The sequence below is a fragment of the Dendropsophus ebraccatus genome, chromosome 14 (genome assembly GCF_027789765.1).
Source record: "Dendropsophus ebraccatus isolate aDenEbr1 chromosome 14, aDenEbr1.pat, whole genome shotgun sequence".
Taxonomy (NCBI): domain Eukaryota; kingdom Metazoa; phylum Chordata; class Amphibia; order Anura; family Hylidae; genus Dendropsophus; species Dendropsophus ebraccatus.
In genome coordinates, this window is record NC_091467.1 from 46,841,379 (window position 1) to 46,859,992 (window position 18,614).

Here is an 18,614-nt window from a genome sequence, read left to right on the forward strand (position 1 = left end):
TTCTGGGCCTATTCAGACACAGTGGTTAAACTGGGGCTCTTAGAGACAAGTCTTGAATCAACGGGAAAATACTTCCACCTACGCTACTGTGTAAGACACGGAACATCACACGATCAGGGAGTTCAGGCTCACCTAGTGGGAGACACTAAAAGGACACGCTAGCAAGTGGCAGTAGAGACTTGGCCTTTGCACTTAGCTAAACTACGGAATAGTGGTACCTCAATTGACCTTGAAGAATCCTTCAGAGGTAGCGAAAGTATAGAAGACAGTCCCCCAGCGTGAACAGGTTAGTCCCGTCTATCACTGCAGTCCATACATGCAGTGCTGTAGCCGAAAATGACTAGGATCTAGTAGTCAGTAGAGAAAACGGAGGTCCGACACAAGGCTTCTGGCCTGGAAGAGCAGTTCAGCATGCTCTGCTTTCATACAATGTCAGAAACTAAACTGCAACTGCCCCCATTAGTCCCACCCCATTATATATAGGACTAACAGGAGGGGATCTGATTTGGCAATAGACAAAGAATAATCTTCTGTGATAGGTAGATACTCCTGGGGTAGCTAATGCAGGGATTGGTTAACAGAAATCAGAAGACAGTGGCAGGAAATACACAATCAATAATAGAGACATCAGTTAACCCTTATACATTTCTATCTATTAGCCGTATAGTAGAACAGTGACACCTAGTGGTGGTAGTTGCATACTACAGACTTCAGTCTCAGAGGTTATACACACATATAATACCAACCTATACTTATTTCAAAAAGAAAGTGGACCTCTCTCTGGGACACTGCAAATAGACATGAGACAAGATCTGTGGTCAATATTAGATGCTGATGACCTACTGGCTCTCAGGTAGTGCTGCTTTAATAACAGGCATGATTCTGTACTGGAAATCACTAAAGGGGCTCAGGAACACTGCCTGAAACCATTGTTTGTGAACAATACACAAATGGAAGTAAAAGCTGTATCATGTGAAGACGAAGCCATATGTGTCATGGGCAGCTGACCAGCTTTTCTGGAAATTTGCACTGTTCTAGAACCCAAGTGGTACTGCTGTATGCTCAAGTATGTAGGTCCCTTTTTGAATGTATACTATTGCTGGTCTCTTCTATGAATGGTGTAGTACTACTTTTTGGCCACAAGATGGCTCTAACTGAAGACACACTGAACACTGCACACTGAAGGATATTGTAAGGGGTTAATTGTGTTAAAACACTTGTAAGTGTGTGAATGGAAGATTGCCAGCCGCCTCCCTGTCTCTGGGCCTATCAAAGGCCTTTTTAGAAGGTTCTCTTTAACTCCTGTCCTATCAGTTATGAGGTACCTCAGACTGTTCTCCACCAATAGGAAACAAGTTCCAGCCTATAGGTATAAGTCTGGTAAAGACAGTCATGTAGTCAGTGTTAGCTGAGTAGCTGGAGTGGTGGGAAGTGTATGATTCTAGTTGTATTTATCCTGTTCCTGACAGCCAGACTATGGCCCATTAAGCCACTACAGGGGTAATCTACACAGCGATTTGGAGAGCTGGTATTAGCCTATGTGCTCTGCTGATGACTGATCGGTCCTCTTGGGTAATATTGAGGTATTAGCTCCGTCCGGTTGTGCAACCCCATGATCTGTACCACTAGATCTGACACGCTTTGATCTCTCCAGCAGTATTTGACTCAAACTTCATAGCAGAGCGTGCAGGTTATTCTTTTATATTCAAGTCATGCAACTGCAGCCAAGGTTGTAAGAATCTCCCCAACAGGGGGCTACCAGGTCCCCTCCTGATAGCCCCCTAGCCTTATCTCAAGTCTTCTACTAGAACCACACAAGAGACTTTGCAAGTCAAGGATTATTCACCTAAAGTTGAAAATGCTAAACAGTATTACCATCAGTCTTAAAGCGACTTTGTACCCACAATCTACCCTCCCCCCAAACCGCTTGTACCGTCGGATAGCTGCTTTTAATCCAAGATCTGTCCTGGGGTCCGTTCGGCAGGTGATGCAGTTATTGACCTAAAAAACTACTTTTAAACTTACCCCCCTATGTCAAATTGCTGTGGCCTAGAGTGTGTGTACTCTGGGCCTGTGATGCCTCTCTTACCCTCCTCCCCACCCTTTTTACCATTAGGAATGCCACTGGCAAGATTTCTCCTAATCACCACTTGTATGAACACTGCACATATGCCTTAACGATCCAGCACATGTGCAGTGTTCAGACAAATGATGAATAGGAGAAATCATGGCAGTGGCATTCCTAATGGTGAAGAGGGTGGGGAGGAGGGACAGAGAGGTGGTGCAAGCCTAGGGCACGGGTACTCTAGGCCTCGCCAATCTGAGACAGGTCTCCAAGTTTAAAAGTTGTTTTTAGGACAATTACTGCATCACCTGCCGAATGAACCGCAGAACAGACCTTGAATTAAAAGCAGCTATCCGAAGGTACAAGTGGTTTGGAGGGGGTGGGGTAGATTGTGGGTACAGAGTCGCTTTAAATGGAATCGCTGGCATAACTTTTTCACAAAAACTAGATCTTATTGCTAACTGTTAGTTTAAGAAAACTGCAAGTAGACATTTTACTCCAGTTAAGGTACTATGGACTGTGCTTGTTTAATCTGCACCACCACATTACTTTGACTACTTTTAACAGTTGTGTGTTGGGACAGTCCTGTGACAGGTGCCAAACCCAAACCCTTGCCATTTGATTCCTGGTGGCTGGTGAACCATATAAGAAACCTGTAGAGTTTTTCCTCATAGAATAAACAACTTATCACCTGTTTAAGGGACATGTACAAAGTGATTGATCAGTGATCGCTGGGGGTCTGAGCACTGGGAAAAATAGCTACTTACTTGAAGCCAAGAAAAAGGCAGGAGGCAGGTAATTTCTGGGCAGATGTGAACACGTCTGCTGCTGGCCTGTTGTACAACTTGTACAAACTAAAAATATTTAAAAGCGGAGTAAAAACTGTTAAGTAAAATCTGCAAAACTCATAAAAATTTAATATTTTCTATTTCCAGGAAAGCTGCAGACTAATGAGAAGCTTTTCTCTCCAGTCAGACGGCGCCATCTAATGGATAATGCAAGATATGATGCAGACTAGTTATCCTTTAAAGGGCTTTTCCAGCATTTACATTTTGTTAATATATTATATATTATATATTTAACATAGGGTGCCCTGGATGTACTTGGTATTGCGCTTCTCACTTGAATGGTGTTAGGTCAGTGTGATGTTGGTGTCTGCATATGTCCCCCCACCCTTGTGGGCTGAGATTTAATGAGAGTAATAGGATGTATTTATCCTTGTGACTAGCTTCCTATTACTTCTACATTTACAATATTAATCTTCACCTTTTTGATGTATCTGTCAGTTGCAGTTAATTTTCTATTTTCAGCCTTACATTTGTGGAGGTCAATGCTTGTGGCCGGCCTGTGTGCGCTATAAGATCATATATCAGGCAGGCTCATCAGGACGGCCATATATCAGCACAGATGGGGAGCTGCCTCCGCCCCTTTACTCTGTTAGGTCTATTCCTGCCGCTAATCCTTCATGGAAAAATGACTGTGCTGTAACAGGGCACTGGTCTCTACCAAGGAATCTTTGCCAAATTGATCGGCTGCCTGGAAAATCGGAGCCGAGTCTCAAAAATGTGACAGTTGCAAGATGGATGGAGCTAAACTTACAAGTCATCCTGGCTATAGTTCACTGGGAATGGCTCCAGGGCAGTTTCTAGGTAATTTTGACAACAGGGCGGATCTTGATGAAAGCGCCCCCCCCCCCCCCCCCGCCCCCCCTCTTTCAGTTTAGCCATGGGGAAGGAAGGGGGGGCTTTTATCAAGATTCGGGTTATTAGAAAGAAGCGGTTTGTGTATTGCGGCATAGATTGGTGTTGCACCCCTGCCAAATAATGTTCCACTGAATACAAAATCATTATACAGGGACTGACAGGTGACGTCTTCTTTGATCTGACGGTCACGTTCCCTTTTCCTCCCCATCCGGCCCCGGCCTCCATGACGGTTTCTTGCAGCTACAATTCATCTCTTTAGGACCTGCCAGACAGACATCTCAGGCTCCGCACATTTCCAGCAACTTCCCCTTTTCCCACTTATAAAGTCCCAAACTGTATGCTGGAAAAGCTGGTGACCTCCATTATACACTGACATACAGGATGCTGGGAAAGCTGGTGACCTCCATTATACACTGACATACAGGATGCTGGGAAAGCTGGTGACCTCCATTATACACTGACATACAGGATGCTGGGAAAGCTGGTGACCTCCATTATACACTGACATACAGGATACTGGGAAAGCTGTGTGACCTCCATTATACACTGACATACAGGATACTGGGAAAGCTGGGTGACCTCCATTATACACTGACATACAGGATACTGGGAAAGCTAGTGACCTCCATTATACACTGACATACAGGATGCTGGGAAAGCTGGTGACCTCCATTATACACTGACATACAGGATACTGGGAAAGCTGTGTGACCTCCATTATACACTGACATACAGGATACTGGGAAAGCTGTGTGACCTCCATTATACACTGACATACAGGATACTGGGAAAGCTGTGTGACCTCCATTATACACTGACATACAGGATACTGGGAAAGCTGTGTGACCTCCATTATACACTGACATACAGGATACTGGGAAAGCTGTGTGACCTCCATTATACACTGACATACAGGATACTGGGAAAGCTGTGTGACCTCCATTATACACTGACATACAGGATACTGGGAAAGCTGGTGACCTCCATTATACACTGACATACAGGATACTGGGAAAGCTGTGTGACCTCTATTATACACTGACATACAGGATACTGGGAAAGCTGTGTGACCTCCATTATACACTGACATACAGGATACTGGGAAAGCTGGTGACCTCCATTATACACTGACATACAGGATACTGGGAAAGCTGGGTGACCTCCATTATACACTGACATACAGGATACTGGGAAAGCTGGGTGACCTCTATTATACACTGACATACAGGATACTGGGAAAGCTGTGTGACCTCCATTATACTGACATACAGGATGCTGGGAAAGCTGTGTGACCTCCATTATACACTGACATACAGGATACTGGGAAAGCTGTGTGACCTCCATTATACACTGACATACAGGATGCTGGGAAAGCTGGGTGACCTCCATTATACACTGACATACAGGATGCTGGGAAAGCTGTGTGACCTCTATTATACACTGACATACAGGATGCTGGGAAAGCTGTGTGACCTCTATTATACACTGACATACAGGATACTGGGAAAGCTGTGTGACCTCCATTATACTGAAATACAGGATGCTGGGAAAGCTGTGTGACCTCCATTATACTGACATACAGGATGCTGGGAAAGCTGTGTGACCTCTATTATACACTGACATACAGGATGCTGGGAAAGCTGGGTGACCTCCATTATACACTGACATACAGGATGCTGGGAAAGCTGGGTGACCTCCATTACACACTGACATACAGGATGCTGAGAAAGCTGGGTGACCTCCATTACACTGACATACAGGATACTGGAAAAGCTGTGTGACCTCCATTACACTGACATACAGGATACTGGGAAAGCTGTGTGACCTCCATTACACTGACATACAGGATACTGGGAAAGCTGTGTGGCCTCCATTACACTGACATACAGGATACTGGGAAAGCTGGGTGACCTCCATTACACTGACATACAGAATACTGGGAGAGCTGGATGACATGTAGACTTTGGTGCGAGGGGCGGGGCTTATCGCGGGGGCGGGGCTTATTGCGGGGCGGGGATTGTCGCGGGGGGGGGGCGGCGGCATTATCGGGACATATCGGGCTCCCTCTGTGCAGGATTCCCCCACCAGATACTCACCTCTGTCCCTGCTGCCTCCAGCTCCTCTTCTCGGTGAGTCCCGTCCTCTTCTGGCTTCCGGTGCAGGCAGCCACCTGTCATACAGAGGCCGCCTGCACAGGAAGCCTCTCTGTCTCTGCCCCGGCTGCTGTTCCCTTTAGCTGTGTGTGCTGTACGCACAGCTAATGGTCTCTCTGGCCAGGGGATCTGAAGCTTAGATTCCAGATCCCCCGGCCAGCCCTGAGGATGCGGGGGCTGCGGGCTGGGTTCTGTCGGGTGCCGCAGGGCGCCCCCTAGCTGTGGGCGCCCCGTGCGGTGGCCCGGCTCGCCCACCCCTAGAAACGGCCCTGAATGGCTCCTCTATAGGCGGCAGTGCAAGCCTAAGAAAAACATCTTCTTCAGTCTTTAGAATAAACATGAACAGGCCTAAAGGAGTTATCCGGGTGATAAAAACAATATACCACCCTACCTCTAAAACACATGTATAACCTATCTTGCCCCCTTTCCCTGTTTTTTTTCTCATTACTATCCGCGCTGGATGTCTAAAATCCTCTACTCTGGGTGCACTCTGACCACACTCAGCTCTCTCTTCCCCCTTCCCTTTGTAGTCACAGGACATGTGATCTCCTCTCTGTGGGCTGGGTTATCTGTCTATTGACATGGTAACCTAACCCCCAGGAGACATTATCTGCATCATCTCCATGCACCTGTGCTGCTTCCATAGATTTCCATGTGTCCCTGAGTCTAGATTTTTTGTAATATGAAAAGGTATAGTTCTATCTCTGCTTGCTGTCAGTAAATGCAGGTACATATATCTGTCTTTGTGTCACAGCTCTGTATATTGTGTTATAGATGTTCTTAGAGTCTGGATGAAACTAGAATGGTTTTATTTACAGTTAGCTAGCAGAGCTGTAAACCTACACTATAGCCCCCACCCCCAGTAAACAGATGCCCATTATGCAGCACATAGCTAAACCATACATGTGTCATCTCTGCTACATCATCAGCTAGTATGGAATACATATTGGGGTGATGTGATGAAAAATCAGTGAAAAAACAGCCCTGTGTTTGCTGTGCAATAGTAATGACAGCAGTGAGCAGGAAAGAAAGCCAAGGGGCGAGTACGCAGGAAGATGCATGATGGGAAATGTAGTTTCCTATCTTGGTTAAATTTTGGCTTTTAGAAAAACTTGTAACTCAGGAATGGCGGCAGCTAGAAAGACAGGAGACGGCTCAAAATACTTAAGGTCCTTTAACACTTTCACAGATCAAGGCTATGTTCACACAACGTAAGTTTTATATTGATCACGGCCGTTGTTGCCAACGGTGAATTGAAATGGGGGCGCACACGGATGCGCCCGCATCCCAATTCAACAGAAATGAGGATCATTCAGCCACTGCTGCAGTACCGGCCAGAATGATCTTCACTGACACTGACTGTTCTGTGACACAGTGTGAACCCGGCCCAATCATGTATACAATAGTAAGTGCAGGGAAGCGGGTGAAGCCTGACACAAAGGTTCCTGTGTTTCTGTCTTGAATTGATGCCCCCATCCGTGCACCCAGCACTAGGCATTCATCAATTCTTTGCAGACCACAAAAGGACTTGTTATACTTCATACATAATCCACATGCTAATGCCCAGGGCATGACTTCCAGTTACACAAGGTGCCATGCCAAGATGACTGTAATGGCATGTTACGTTTCTATAAGAGGAAGATGATGGCCGGTCACCTCATTACCTGCTGGGCAGTCACTGCTGTTACTTAATGGAAAGTGAGTCTCTCGTGTTCAGCTTGCCTCAGCAGTATGTGTGCCAGCTGGGTAACACAGGCTCCGGGTCCTAAGGTTCCTTCAGGGTGACACGTCATGAAAATGTTCCTAGTGGATATTTATGGCTGTGTAAACACTAAAAGAAATTCACAGTTTTCCCAATAAGCTGAGTGGGCATGGAACCATTCAGGCTAATAGTGGGCGGCCATTTTATCAGGCTTTTTTAAAAATTTTTAGGTCCAAATAGTAAAACATGTTCTTTTTTTATAATTTTAATTTTAATTTTTTTTATTTTCTGATTGCAATTCTTTTTTACATTATTATAGGGGCACCACCATTTTACAGACAGAGACATAAATAATAGGGATGAGCGAATTTCGGTTCGGTTCGATCCGTCGAACTTTCGTGAAGTTCGGATTCGTACGAAACAAATTTAAAGTGACTCTGTACCCACAATCTGTCGCCCCCCCAAACCCCTTGTACCTTTGGATAGCTGCTTTTAATCCAAGATCTGTCCTGGGGTCCGTTCGGCAGGGGATGCAGTTATGGTCATAAAAACAACTTTTAATCCGTCAGCGCTGTGTCTAACGTCTGGGGCTTACATTTGTATATGCATTAGGCTGGCACTACCTCTCCGTCCTTCCTCCCCACCCTCCTCATCATTAGGAATGATCCAGGAACATTTACTGCTGTTTGAGCTTTGCACAGGTGTATTAACGATCCAGCCCACGTTCATTATGCACACAGGTGGGGAATAGGAAGCAATCTGCCTGGAGCATTCCTAATGATGAGGAGGGTGGGGAGGAAGGACGGAGAGGTAATGCCAGCCTAATGCATATACAAATGTAAGCCCCAGACGTTAGACACAGCGCTGACGGATTAAAAGTTGTTTTTATGACCATAACTGCATCCCCTGCCGAACGGACCCCAGGACAGATCATGGATTAAATCAGCTATCCGAAGGTACAAGTGGTTTGGGGGGGGGGGACAGATTGTGGGTACAGAGTCGCTTTAAAACGAACCTTGCTATAATGGCTGAATAATTGCAGCTACAATAGTGGGAGTCTGATAGGGTATAGTTTCGTTTAGTTGCAGTTGCTATTACAATGAAAAAAGTGGAAAAAATCAAAGTGCAAAAATAGTGAAAAAAAATTAGCCAAGGTGTAAGTGATTACACGGGACATAGGACACAAAGTTCCTTGGACCCAGTAGGGTGGAAAACAGACATTTGACAGTGGAACCAGCAGCAGTAATAGTACTGTATTGGACCCAGTGTGGAGGAGGGGGAGGAGGAGGCAGTAGCACGATTGCAAACAGCCCAGTGTGGTTGAAAAAAGACTATTTGAGGAGGCGGCACCACTTGATTGCACCAAGCCCACTTAATATGGTGGTTTTGGTGGTTTCCTTACAGGAGCCACCCCTTGGCTGGGTTCTTCCGGAGGGATATCTGGCTAGTCCTGTGTTTTAAGACTCTTTGATGAGGCTCCACGGGCTCTTCTTTTGCATATTCATGTTTCCCAGGGGGCAATGCACCTAGGACTGCACTGCATTGAGCGCTTTCACTAGCAGCTGGCGGTGTTGTTGTTTGGCTGGTCTCCCTGAGATCAGCGATCTGTTTCTCTTATGCCTCTACTAGGCATTGCTCCCACCTAGCCAGAATCCTGCTCCACACTGATGAGGGGCAACACCCTGAAACAGCTGTATGTGGATGGTTACCTGGCCTTGGTTTTTCCCTTGTCATTACATTGACTTATAGGGCCACTTAATATGGTGGTTTTGGTGGTTTCCTTACAGGAGCCACCCCTTGGCTGGGTTCTTCCCGGAGGAATATCTGGCTAGTCCTGTGTTTTGAGACTCTTTGATGAGGCTCCACAGGCTCTTCTTTTGCATATTCATGTTTCCCAGGGGGCAATGCACCTAGGACTTTACTGCATTAAACGCTTTCACTAGCAGCCGGCGGTGTTGTCGTTTGGCTGGTCTCCCTGAGATCAGCAATCTGTTTCCAGTATGATTGGGAACAGACTATTTGAGGAGGAGGCAGTACCTGATTGCATCCAGGCCAGTATGATTGCGAACAGACTATTCATGGAGGAGGATGGTCAGCCTTGGAGTGGTGGCCTGGGATTCCTCGCTGATGATGTTGGTTACCGCACTTTCCAGAATACGGACGAGTGGGATGATGTCCTTGATGCCTGCTCACAGAGTCGCATCCTCAAAAGGGATCAACAATTGGCACAACATGTTCGAAGAAACCTGTGCACTATGAGGTTTATCACATGTGCCATACAAAGTGTATGACTCCCTGCTGCACTGCAGAGAAAAGGTTCCTCCCTTTGTGGGCTACAACACTTCCCACCGTTAGTTGACCTTGGGTCAGCCATTCATATATCTCCTACCTAATGGTCCGGAGGAGCTCCTGCCCACTTTGGCTTTGTTCACCCAGGCTCACAAAATGGAGGACAGCCTGAGAGCGCCGGGCCTGACATCGTTGGTAAGACACCGGAGCAGGTTGGACTGCAGTCAAAGCGGTGGATGGTTGCAAGCTGGTGGAGGCAGAACTTTTGCAGAACTGGCCCCCTAAAGCACCGGGAAGGTGACAGTGGCAAGAATGGGCTAACTTTCTGGTGGTCTTCTGGGGGAATGTTGACCCAATGGGCAGTAACAGACATGTACTCCTCTTGCCCATAAAGGACCAGACATCAGCACTGGGGTGCACGGTCTTGGACACCAAGATACCCAATGAGTCGCCAACATTTTTCTACACAACTGTGCAGTGATGGGACAGCTGATGGAACTTTTTTTTGTTTCTAGGACAGTGATGGGACTTTTTGTTTCTGAGGAAGTGATGGGACTTTTTTTTTTTTACTTTTTTTGTTTCTCAGGCAGTGATGGAACTTTTTTTTGGACTTTTCTTTTACTTTTTGTTGCGGCTAAACGGGGTTCTTCTATTTTTTTAACCTGATTGTAAAGATATGATCTGATTTTCCCTTAATAAATTCGATAAGCTTGAACACTGAAGTTGCTTTCATAACGAAACTCTTCGTAACGATTCGGTTCGCTCATCCCTAATAAATAACAACAGAAGCTGTCTAATTTACATGAATGGAAAAACTTAATGGGCCTACCCTATGACCTTTAACCCTTTAACCTCTTAAGGACGGAGCCAATTTTCGTTTTTGAATTTTTTCGCTTTTTCCTCCTTGTGTTTAAAAGGCCATAGTAGTTGCATTTTTTCACCTAGAAACCCACATGAGCCCTTATTTTTTGCGTCACTAATTGTACTTTGCAATAGCAGACTTAATTTTTGCATAAAACATGCTGCAAAACCAGTAAAAAATTATGTGTGCGGTGAACTTGAAAAATAAACGCAATTCTTTTTCTTTGGTGTTTTTTCGTTTTTACGCTGTTTGTCCTATTGAAAAACAGACATGTTATCCATGTTCCTCAAGTCGGTACGATTAAAACGATATGCAACTTGCTTAACTTTTATATTATTTGATGGCTTTTAAAAAAATAAAACCTTCTACAGCAAAAAAAGTTCCCTAAAATTGCTCTATTCCCAGGCTTATAACACTTTTATCCTTTGGTCTGTGGGGCTGATTGAGGTGTCATTTTTTTGCACCATGATGTGTTCTTTCTATTGGTATCTTGATTGCTTATATGCGACTTTTTGATCGCTTTTTTTTACAATGTTTCTGGATTTGATGTGACCAAAAATGTGCAATTTTTTCACTTTGGTCTTTGCGCTTACGCCGTATACCGTGCGAGATTAGCAATGTGATAAATTAATAGTTTGCGTGATTACGCAAACGACAATACCAAACATATTTATTTATTTATTTTTATTGATAAAATGGGAAAAGGGGGGTGATTCAAACTTTTATTAGGGGAGGGGGCTTTTTATTAATGGAAACTCTTTTTTTCTTTCACTTTTACTTTAATTTGAAGTCCCCCTGGGGGACTCCTAATACAGCTACACTGATCTCTCATAGAGATCAGTGTAGTTGTATAACACAGCAATGATCCATGAGATTGGTGCTCTATTGCTTTGGCCTGCTGTTTGACAGATGCTTCCAACGGTGTTAATTAGCGGGAGCGGCGATCGGACCGCTCCCGCTAATAGCTGCGTTCCCGTGCTGCAGATAGCAGTCGGGATCGCGGCAGTTCAGAGCAGGGTCGCGGCGCGGCCCCCCTCTGAACACCTATTGGGGACAAATGACGTACGGGTGCGGCATATGTCCCTATGAGGTTAAAGACACAATATTTTGGCCTTGAGGGCAGAGCCAATATAAATTTTTGCTCTTTCCTTTTAAGAGTATGTGCACACTACGGAATAACATCCTGCGGATTCTTCTGCCGTAGTGTGCACATACCCTTAGGGCCCTATTACACGGGACGATTATAGTGCGAAAAATCGTTATATCGTTTTAATTTAAACGATAATCGTTCGGTGTAATTGCAGGCAACGATTGAAAAATTGTAAGTCGTTGATTGTTGATTTAGATCTGAACCTAAAATCATCGTTAATCGTTCGCTAATCGTTCGCTGTAATTCCACCTTCGTTCGCTTAGTGGTCCTTTTACATGGAACGATTATCATTCGAATTTGCACGATAATGATCACATTTGAGTAATAACCGTTGCGTGTAAACACAGCGAACGATCAAGCGATGAGCGAGAAATCGTTCATTCTGATCTTTCAACATGTTTTCAAATCATCGTCGCAGAAAATTCGCAGATCGTTCTGTGTAAACAGTCTTTTACCGATTTAACCTATGTGTGAGATAGGCTTAAAGGGAATCCGTCAGCTCCCGGGCACTACCTAAGGTGTTGACAGTGTGCTGTAGCTGGCAGTACCCCAGTGAGCATGGTGCCTTTATGGTAATTTTCCGTGCAGTGGATTATGTACAATCTTATGTCTCCTACTGTCACAGAACTGTTGTTCGTGCCACACTTGTCATGCATCCTCCTCCCTCTTCATGAATAATCAATGCTGCCCGGCCTCCTGCTCGCTCAGCTGTCAGATTGCAGATCAGTCCTCTGTAGGCAGTTTATCTCTGAAAGAATCTCTCCTCCCTAATGTGTTGGAGCTGTGGTCTAGGGGTAACTCACCTGTCTAGAGACCTGCCAGCAGTTCATTCTCTGGTTTGATTTCCCTGGAAATAAAATAGATGTCTTTTTTTTTTTCTTCTCATTATTGTGTCATTTTTAAGGCTATGTTCACACACAGTATTTTTGCTCAGTATTTTGGTCAGTATTTTGCAACCAAAACCAGAAGTGGATTGAGAACACAGAAAGGCTATGTTCACACACTGTTGAAATTGAGCAGATGGCCGTCATTTAATGGCAAATATCGGACGTTGTTTTAAAAAAACAGTAATTATTTGCCATTAAATGACAGCCATCCACTCAATTTCAACAGTGTGTGAACATAGCCTTTCAGTGTTTTCAATCCACTTCTGGTTTTGGTTGCAAAATACTGACCAAAATACTGAGCAAAAGTACTGTGTGTGTGAACATAACCTTAAAAATGATACAATAATGTGGAAAAAAAAGGCATCTATTTAATTTCCATCAGGGGATTTAAACCAGAGAATGAACTGGCAGGTCTCTAGACAGGCGAGTTACCCCTAGACCACAGCTCCAACACATTACAGAGGAAAGATTCTTTCAGACATAACTTTCCTACAGAGGACTGATCTGCACTCTAACAGCTGAGCAAGCAGGAGGCCGGGCAGCATTGATTATTCATGAAGAGGGAGGAGGATGCATGACAAGTGTGGCACGAACAACAGCTCTGTGACAGTAGGAAACATAACACTGTACATAATCCGCTGCACGGAAAATCACCAAAAAGGCACCATGCTTACTGGGGGCTGCCAGCTACAGCACACTGTCAACACCTTAGGTAGTGCCCGGGAGCTGACGGATTCCCTTTAAACGATTTTTCCGTACGATATATATCGTTCCGTCTAAACGCTGATCGTTATGAAAAACACATTGTTCATTCGGAATCGTAATCGTGCGATCGGGCGAATTATCCGTGTAAAAGTACCATTTGTTCCGCGTTTTTTCGCTAATCATTCAGTGTAATTGCACATTATTCATTGTTTTGCTGGGATCAGAAAGAATAAACAATCATAGTAACGATTGCAATAACAATCATAATAACGATCGTATCTAACAATTATCGTTCAGTGTAATACGGTGATTGATTTCAGGTTAACGATAAACAATCTTGTTTGTGATCGTTTATCGTTGGTTGTTTATCGATAAAAATCGCTCTGTGTAATAGTACCCTTAGAGCCATAGCCCTTCTCATTTTATTACCTAAAGGGGGGGTTTGGGGTGTCATTTTTGTGTCACAATCTCTAGTTTTTATTAGTGTATTATTCATACTTCCCAACTTTTTGGATGGCTAAAGAGGTACACTTGTGGTTTAGTTAGGGAAATTTTACAGACATTTCTATACTTTTTAATTCGAGGATTCATTCACACATACAGGATCTCCTGCAGATGTATGCATGCATTAACCCCTTAACGACCAAGGGTGTAAATGTACACCCTTGCGTCATTAAGGGTGTTCAGAGGTGAGTCGCTGCTATCTGCAGCCTGAAATTGCGGCAACTAGCGGGCGCGGTCTGATCCGATCGCCGTGCCCGCTAATTAGCCTTTTAAATGCAGCTGTACTGCATATCTATACTGCATAGATCTCAATAAAAGATCAGAGCAGTGATACTAGAAGTCCCCCAGGGGGACTTCTAGTATTTGTGTAAAAAAAAAATAAAAAAATTTTTATTAATAAAAAATCCCCTCCCCTAATGTCAGCACTGGGAGGTAGACACAAGACGAGACAGTGGACCCTAAGGCTGAACCCACCCACTGTCCCTAACTACTTGCCTCAGTCGGCCCTAGGCGACCGCGGACAACCACAAAGACGTGCCCTACACTTAATAAGTGTAACACCGAACAAGACAGACAGACAAACACAACAAAGGAGAGTCGACAAGCCAAGCCAAGTCAGTACAAAATCAGGGATCAAACGGATAGCCAAAAGGTCAAGCGGGAGGTCAGGTAACGAGTCAAGCAAACAGAGGAATTAGGAACGGAGATCGCAGGAGTAGACAGGGGGAGCTGGGATCAGGGTATGAACCTTAATTGCCAGAATGGACACTATTAACACTATATACAGGTCCAGGAGCCAGGACCAAAACATCATTGGTCCAGACTCCTGAGTCCTGATCCACACCACCTGTTGAGCTGCAGGTCGAGTGGCAGCATGGTCTGTCACTCAACCTGAGCGCACATGCCGCTTAACTGAGCAGCCGTACGTCAATGGAGCCTACGTCGCCCCTGGTAACCAGGGACGCCGTCGGGTATCTGTGACGTCACGCGCTAAAGCGACGTCTTTCCCGGCTGGAGCGCGGTCAGGTAAGTTCCTGACACCTAATAAAAGTTAGAATCACCCCTCTTTCCCCATTTTATAAATAAATATAAATAAACATATTTATTAATTTATTGAATTTATTAATTTATTTCATTCCTGATCTCTCACGGTAAATGGCGTAAGCGCAAAAAAATTCAATTTTTGGTCGCATCAAATCCAGAAAAATTGTAATAAAAAACGATCAAAAAGTCGCATATGCGCAATCAAGGTACCGATAGAAAGTACAGATCATGACACCTCACATGGCCCCATAGATCAAAGTATAAAAGCGCTATAAGCATGGTAATAGAGCAATTTTAAGGAACATTTATTTTTTAAGAAAGGTTTTAATTTTTTAAAAGCCATCAAATAAAATAAAAGTAACACAAGTTACATATCGTTGTAATCGTAACAACTTGAGGAACATATATAGCAAGTAAGTTTTTACCCAAGGGCAAAGGGCGTAAACACGAAACCTCCCAAAATCAAGCCTGTCATTGCAAAGTACAATTAGTGCCGCAAAAAATAAGAGCTCATGTGGGTCTCTAGGTGAAAAATTGTAAGTGCTACGGCCTTTTAAGTACAAGGAGAAAAAACAAAAGCGCAAAAATGGAAATTGGCCCGGTCCTTAAGGGGTTAATATCTGCAACTGTACAGAAGACCCTGTATGGGTGCTTTCACACTATAAAATCTGCGTAGATAACATGTTAAGGGGGCCACTGTTTAAATACTCTCAGCGGAATGACAATCCCGCTGCGAGCAGGAGTGGATTAAGAATCCCTGCCCCCCCACACGCTACACCCCTACCCCGCCCCCACACGCTCCACCCCCACCCAAATGCTCCACCCCATGCCCCGCCTCCAAATGCTCCACCCCGCCCCCACATGCTCCACCCCCATTTTGCCTCCTTAAAAAAAATAAACGTAAGTAAACATATAAAAGTAAACATAGACTTAAACGTACCAAATTTTATTTGTAAGAATGTCTATAGCCATCTTTACAATGATTTCCATCATAATAAAATGCAGCTTTAGGTAATGACATACTCATTGGGCTGGACGGCGGGATTGCAGGACTGGGGGGGGGGGGTGACAGAGCAAGAACGTGACTTGGGGGCAGGATGGAAGGCAGTGATTGCTCAGGGGAGCAGTACAGAGAGCAATGATTCAACCCTGGGACAGGGAAAAGCTCAGTCACGCTAATTGGGAGACAGAATGGAGTGCAGTGATATCACTCAGGAGGGCCAGACACTTGGATAGCGGAGGCGAGCTTTCCACATGTCCAGCTCCCCCAGTTTTCCACCTGTCCCACACTGTTTTCCACATGTCCAGCCCCCCTGTTTTCCACATGTCCAGCCCCCTGTGTTTTCCACATGTCACACACTGTTTTCTGAATGTCCCACACTGTTTTCCACATGTCCAGCTCCCCGATCCCCTGTTTGGCACATGTCCAGGTCCCCCTTCCCCTGTTTGCCACATGCCCAGCTCCCCCTGTTTGCCACATGTCCAGGTCCTTCTGTTTGCCACATGTCCAGGTCCCCCTTCCCCTATTTGCCACATGTCCAGGTCCTCCTGTTTGCCACATGTCCAGGCCCCCCTTCCCCTATTTGCCACATGTCCAGGTCCCCCTTCCCCTGTTTGCCACATGTCCAGGTCCCCCTGTTTGCCACATGCCCAGCTCCCCCTGTTTGCCACATGTCCAGGTCCTCCTGTTTGCCACATGTCCAGGTCCCCGTTTGCCACATGTCCAGGTCCCCCTGTCTGCCACATGTCCAGGTCCCCCTTTTTGCCACATGTCCAGGTCCTCCTGTTTGCCACATGTCCAGGTCCCCCTGTTTGCCACATGTCCAGGTCCCCCTGTCTGCCACATGTCCAGGTCCCCCTGTTTGCCACATGTCCAGGTCCCCCTTCCCGTTTACCACATGTCCAGCTCCCCCTTCCCCTGTTTGCCACATGTCCAGCTCCCCCTTCCCCTGTTTGCCACATGTCCAGCTCCCCCTTCCCCTGTTTGCCACATGTCCAGCTCCCACTTCCCCTGTTTGCCACATGTGCAACTCCCCCTTCCCGTTTGCCACATTTCCAGCTCCCCCTTCCCCTGTTTTCTTGCTGAATCATTTGTCTCAGTCAGCAGCAGCAGTCATGGGGACCGTCCGGCTCCAATGTTCAGTGAGTTACTGACCTGGTGCGCGGGAGAAGGAACCCAGCGCGGCATAGTGGTGATTGACAGGTGGGCGGGACAGGGCGGTGCACGTACCAGCAGCAGTGCGCTGAGGCCGTACGCAACCTTAGTGCACCCAAACAGCGTAAGATGGCGGCGGCCGCTGCGGTGAGATCCGAGATGGCCGCAGGGGGTGTGTGCTGTTAATGCACTCACCCATCCGATGGCCGGCGATGGTGGCCGGCAGCAGCGGACTGAGATTATAATGGGGGCAATCTCCCTGGGCCCCCTGGAGCCCTGGGCCCAGATTGCCCTCATTATAATCCGCCTCTGGCTGTGAGTATGTCATCTAATTGAAAATGACAGGGAACGTATCTGCAGCGGATTTCGTAGTGTGAACACACCCTAAGTGTGATTGCATCATTAGGTCTTATTCACACATCAGTAACCCTGTCTGTAATTATGGACCCACAACTGTGGACAAGTTTAGAAATGTGTTTCAGTAATGCTGCTTTTACACAGAACGATAATTCGCCCAATCATAGGATAAATGATTTTGAAGTAACAATGTGTTTTTAATAACGATTAGCATTTACACAGAACGATATATCTTTTGGAAAAATCCTTATTGCGATCGTTTTAGGATAGCTTAAGCCCATCTCACCCATAGGGTAAATCGGTGACTGTTTACACGAAGCGATCTGCGAATTTTTAGCGAACGACCAACGTCAATTGAGAACACCTTGAAAGATCAAAACGAACGATTTCATGCTCGTCGCTTGATCGTTTGTTGTGTTTTTACGAGACGATTATCGCTCAAATGCGATCGTTATTGCGAAAATTCAAACGATAATCGTTCTGTGTAAACACAGCATTACTGTGCATAATTGCAAGGACTCACTGATTCAAATAGGTGACATGGACAGCAATAGCCCCACAACGGATCCGTAACACCTACAGATGTGTAGATGGGAACATGAAAGGGGCCATAATGTCTCTTGATTCATCTGAATATATAACAATTTTCAGGATCCAACTTGCACCATATGATGAATTATATGAATAATGTGCAAGTTTGGGTCTATTATGAAGTAAGAAACCAGACACTTTCTAGAGCAACATAGAACGTTTATAAATATCAATCTCATTTCTAGGTCAAAAAGAGGGACTTGTAAGGAGCACAGAAGGACTGGGTCAAAAGTAGGGACTGTCCCCCAAAAAGTAGGGACACTTAGGAGCTATGAATTATTTTATATATATTTTTTAAATATATTTCTTTAACCAGGGGGCATCGCAGTTTGTAAAACTCTGCTATAATACAAGTAACTATGTACAAAACAAAGGTGTACAACAGAGGAGACCAAAGCAAGATGAAAATTATCATTATTAAAATATAATATATAAAATAATAGATTT

At 45.1% G+C, this 18,614-nt stretch overlaps 1 protein-coding gene across 1 annotated transcript in view; it reads right to left on the minus strand.

Moving 5' to 3' along the window:
* Window positions 1-18,614, minus strand: part of PKIG (cAMP-dependent protein kinase inhibitor gamma) — a 389,802-nt gene that overhangs the window by 339,259 nt on the left and 31,929 nt on the right. The window lies entirely within an intron of this gene.